Below are 5,813 nucleotides of genomic sequence, written 5' to 3'. Positions count from 1 at the left end.
ATGTTCCTGTTGAAAATCGGAGTACCATTGACATGCTTCTAGATAACATTGACAAGGTCTTCAGGTGAAGATCAGACTTTGGAAACACGAAGGATCCATCAGGAATAACTTGTAGAATAAGTCTTACAATTTCCTCCAGGAAGAATGGTTGTCCTTGCAAAAGAAATTATAACGATAGGTCCTCCACCCAGGGGGGGGGGGGGGGTGCTAGGCATGACATCATGTTACCGGGTCACGTAGAGATCAATGTTACAACTCTTGGAGATATGTCCCAACCATCATATCCGACCAAGATTCAGATCCGATTGGTGTCATGATACCCCAGACTCAGGATGTCCGAGAAGAAAAACTGCGGCACATATCAACGAAATGACATCGTAAGATTCTCGGGGAAATGAACTACGAAGTGATTTCCGTTAACAAGAGTCCATCATTAACCCAAGGAGAGGACAAGGAGGTGTCTGGTGAACTCAACGGCAATTCACCGAGATTCCCAAAGGATGGGTTTCCACCATTAAGTGAACAAGGAGATAACATTTGTCAGATCAAATGATATACGGAAGTATGCTCGAGGAAAACATACACAATTAAACATTGGTTGCAAGGTGCGCCCGAAATATGAGTTGGGTTGCACGACCAATGTCAGAATGGTGATTCAATTAGCGAAGGACTTAGAATGAACTATTGCCCATTCACTTCAAAGCAATAGGGTTGTTAGAAGTTTTGAATTCACACGTCATAGCTCCATTGTCGGTATTCCGGTTGAAAACACTACGGGGACCAAGGAATGAACGAAGATGGCAAGAAGTATTATGTTATGAAGAATTATTAAGAGGTGGTGAAATTCTCACCACATTCTTTGACAAAAAGAGATGGTAATACTACCGAGGTAAGGAAGATCGACTGCTGGGTAGCAGTGATCTCAAGGTTTACACCAAACACGAACAAGTTGTGTTGAACGGAAGGCAATAAAGTGGTCGATGAGAACAGGAATCATCGAGGGGCAAGGATGGTATTACCCATCATGAATTCAATTGAATTCCTGGAAGAGCTCATAAGGTTGATGATGATCACGACACAATTGTCGAGAGATTTCATGCAGATGTAGTCAATCAGCGACGACATCAAGTCAAAGGAATGATGAAGCAAGAGGTTATTGGAACCACCGTTACGACACAAACTCGAACTCAAGCTTGTTGTTTAAGGTGAAAGGATATGACGAGGAAAATCGACGTAAGGTTAGTTCATCATCGAAAATTGGTGCTCCGAGAATAAGGACCAGGTAGCACCGTTAGAATCGTCACGGCAATGATATAGCCAAACAGGCTAGGAATGGCGTGATCGGGTACAAACTCGTACTTATAGAAGCTTACTGAAGAGTTGTTGAACCATAGAGCAGACTCGGTTCAGTTATCGGTGTCTTTGAGTGTTCAATAACTCCGAGCCCATGAAAAATTTGTAATCGGTGAGTATGTAGTACTTGATGAAGAACTCATAAGAAATTATGCAGTTCCAAGATAATCTCGAGATACCAGGTGGTAATACTCGACGACAGATCAAACTAGAAGTTGAACTGGGGTATTGCTCTATAGAAGACAAGTGCTTAAACTTGCACAGGACATGATATTTAAAGGAGAACATGGTCAGAACCACGATTGCAAAAAGGCCAGATCTCAGATATAAGATGAACTTATACCAAGGGAATAATTGATTTTAAAAGAAGCTTCGATGAGAAGATGTACATCGTGTCCATGGGCATGAACGCAAAGTTCAAGGTCGACTCCCACTTCTCCAATGCATAACCTTTCATTCACTTCTCACGTTTGATGAAGTTGCAGTGTTGAAATTTTATCTGGTGAAGCACCAGAAGAGTATGACTCGTGAAAACTTTCGGGTTCACACGGTTTAGAGAAGGCATATGTTCAACCCATAGGGGCTTCTTAGAAGCATATACCACAAGTTTCAAGAGTAAATAACACAAGCCCGAAAGCAGAGCATGGTTGGCCAAGCAGAGGATACAACTTAACAAAGGCATTATGTATCAGGGGAAGAACTCACAAAGTGATCAAATGTGAAGGACACTGGCGGATAACAATCCAACAAAGGACTTGATGGTCCACAAAGGATCTGATACGAGTATCGGTACTCAACTAGAGGAAGAAGAATGCAAGGAGATCAGATTATAGAAACAACTGATTAACTCATTTGTCAAATGCAAAGGAAATATGATTTCCAAATCAAGGGATCAGAAGCAATGCTCTGATTAGGGATGGATAAGTTGAATAGCCTTATGGTACAATCAACGACAATTGGATTGGTCGAGAACCAATTCCAGTTAAAAGAATGGTAGCTCAGCCGGAAAAGTAACTTATAAGGATCAAAGATGATTGCGTGCATTCGCAAACATATTGAGTCAACAGACTCAAAAATGATAATGACAAGGAATGTCAATAAGACTACGAGAGTTATGGGATTAACCATAAGGCAAGCAAGCAAGAATTTCAAGAGCCAAAAGGCTCCAGAGGATTTTCGGAAGATCGAATATTATTTTGAAGACTTTTGTGAAACACAAGAACAACTGAGGATGAGCGGATACTCGGCAAGCGCGAGTAATTATCCGTAGGGGTATTCATGCAGCAAGGAACTGCAGGGCAGTAAGCGTAAAGAATTCTCGGAATACCGAAGAGTATTTCAGGACATTTTGTAATAACAAGAGCAACTAGGGATGACAATATGAACGATAGGTGTAAGTAGTTATCCAGAGGGATTTATTGATGGAAGTGAATTGCAAAAGCGATGGCACATAGTCTCGAGAGCACATCGTAGAGTATCTTCGGAATCTTCTGGTGCAGCAGGCGGTCATCGGTAACAAGTGGCTCTCCGGGAGAAAGTACTTGCGAGAACCTAAAGTTAGTTTTGTTTTTAGCAAAATCATTTAACCCGAATAGAAGAGAGCTCAGAGTCCCAGAGTAAAGATCGAGGAGTAAAAGATCCTAATACCACCCAATGGCGACGTGGGCCCATGGGCCACACAGCCAAGTTAGTAAAAGTTTTGTAAAGTCTAGACTCGACTTCGGCCAAGGAGTGTGGAAGGGGATTCCTACAGGCAGTCGGCTCTGATACCAATGTGACGCCCCCGATTCAATCGTACACTAATCATGCACGCAAATGTGTACGATCAAGATCAGGGACTCACGGGAAGATATCACAACACAACTCTACAAATAAAATGAGTCATACAAGCATCATAATACAAGCCAGGGGCCTCGAGGGCTCGAATACAAGTGCTCGATCATAGACGAGTCAGCGGAAGCAACAATATCTGAGTACAGACATAAGTTAAACAAGTTGCCATAAGATGGCTAGCACAAACTGGGATACAGATCGAAAGAGGCACAGGCCTCCTGCCTGGGATCCTCCTAACTACTCCTGGTCGTCGTCGTCAGCCTGCACGTAGTAGTAGGCACCTCCGATGTAGTAGTCGTCGTCGACGGTGGCGTCTGGCTCCAGGGCTCCAGCATCTGGTTGCGACAACCAGAAAGAAAGGAAAGGGGAAAAGGGGGGGAGAAAGCAACCGTGAGTACTCATCCAAAGTACTCGCAAGCAAGGAACTACACTACATATGCATGGGTATATGTGTAAGGAGGCCATATCGGTGGACTGAACTGCAGAATGCCAGAATAAGAGGGGGATAGCTAGTCCTATCGAAGACTACGCTTCTGGCAGCCTCCGTCTTGCATCAAGTAGAAGAGAGTAGATCGAAGCCCTCCAAGTAGCATCTCCAAGTAGCAACTCCAAGTAGCATCTCCAGTAGCATCGCATAGCATAATCCTACCCGGCAATCCTCTCCTCGTCGCCCTGCGGAAAAGCGATCACCGGGTTGTCTGTGGAACTTGGAAGGGTGTGTTTTATTAAGTATCCGGTTCTAGTTGTCATAAGGTCAAGGTACAACTCCAAGTCGTCCTGTTACCGAAGATCACGGCTATTCGAATAGATTAACTTCCCTGCAGGGGTGCACCACATAACCCAACACGCTCGATCCCATTTGGCCGGACACACTTTCCTGGGTCATGCCCGGCCTCGGAAGATCAACACGTCGCAGCCCCACCTAGGCACAACAGAGAGGCCAGCACGTCGGTCTAAACCTAAGCGCACAGGGGTCTGGGCCCATCGCCCATAGCACACCTGCATGTTGCGAGGGCGGCCGAAAGCAGACCTAGCCTAGTGGCGTTCCAGTCCAATTCGGCGCGCGCCGCTCCGTCGCTGACGTCTGAAGTGCTTCGGCTGATACCACGACGTCGGGATACCCATAACTACTCCCACGTAGATGGTTAGTGCGTATAGGCTCGTAGCCGACTCAGATCAAATACCAAGATCTCGTTAAGCGTGTTAAGTATCCGCGAACGCCGAACAGGGCCAGGCCCACCTGTCTCCTAGGTGGTCTCAACCTGCCCTGTCGCTCCGCCACAAAGTAACAGTCGAGGGCCGTCGGGAACCCAGGCCCACCTCTACCGGGATGGAGCCACCTGTCCTTTCAGCCCCCTCGTCAGAATCACTTGCGGGTACTCAATGAGCTGACCCGACTTTAGTCACCATCTGTATAGTATGTATGTATGTATAGTATATACCTGTGATCACCTCCCAAGTGATCACGGCCCGATAGTATAGCAAGGCAGACTGACAAGAATGTAGGGCCAATGATGATAAACTAGCATCCTATATTAAGCATTTAGGATTGCAGGTAAGGTATCAACAGATGTAGCGACAATGTCAGGCTATGCATCAGAATAGGATTAACGAAAGCAGTAACATGCTACACTACTCTAATGCAAGCAGTATAGAGGAGAATAGGCGATATCTGGTGATCAAGGGGGGGGGGCTTGCCTGGTTGCTCTAGCAAGAGAGAGGGGTCGTCAACTCCGTAGTCGAACTGGTCAGCAGCAGCGTCGGTCTCGTAGTCTACCGAAGAGAAGAGGGGGAAGAAATAATGAATACAGAGCAAACAAGGCACCACAAAATATATCAAGGCAATACGCGGTGTTCGGTGTGCCCTAACGCGGTAGTAGGTGATACCGGTGAAGGGGGGAAACCCCCGGGAAAGTATTCCCGGTGTTTCGTGTTTTCGGGCAGAGGAGCCGAAGGGGGAAAGTTGCGGGTTCGATAGGTTAGGGGTGTGTGGCGGACGAACGGACCGCGTTTCCGGATTCGTCTCGTCGTTCTGAGCAACTTTCATGTTGAAAATATTTTAATCCGAGTTACGGTTTATTTTCTATGATTTATCAAAGTTTTAGGCATTTTCGAAATTTATTTAATTATTTAAATTGAACATTATCCAGAACAGTGAAAGGTGATGTCAGCATGACATCACCATGACGTCAGCAGGTCAAACCCAGCTGACCAAGGTCAAACCTGGCCCGTGGGTCCAGCGGGGCCCACCTGTCATCCTCTGTTTAGGTTAGTTAGGGTTTAGCTAATCCAGTTACTGTTTAATTAAACTAACTAATTAATTAGGTTAATTAAATAGAATTAATTAACTTAATTAATTCACTAATTAATTAATTTAATTAATTATTAAATTAATTAATTCATTTTATTTTATTTCATTTTCATTTTCTTTTAAAACGCTTTGTGGGCTGGGCCCCCCTGGTCAGTGGCCCGAAGGGGCCTTAGCGGGCGTGTGGGCGTCGGGTCACCTGGACGCAGCCGTAACGGGTGCAGCCCAGCGCCACGGGGCGCCGGCGGCCACGGCACCGGCAGGCGGCCGGAACGGCGCGGAGACGGAGGGGGCCGTGCGGCGACGGGGTTTGCCACGG

The sequence above is a fragment of the Triticum dicoccoides genome, chromosome 5A, assembly GCF_002162155.2.
Source record: "Triticum dicoccoides isolate Atlit2015 ecotype Zavitan chromosome 5A, WEW_v2.0, whole genome shotgun sequence".
NCBI classification, from domain to species: Eukaryota; Viridiplantae; Streptophyta; class Magnoliopsida; order Poales; family Poaceae; genus Triticum; species Triticum dicoccoides.
The sequence above is the reverse complement of the archived record's forward strand: the minus strand, read 5'-3'. Positions refer to the sequence as shown.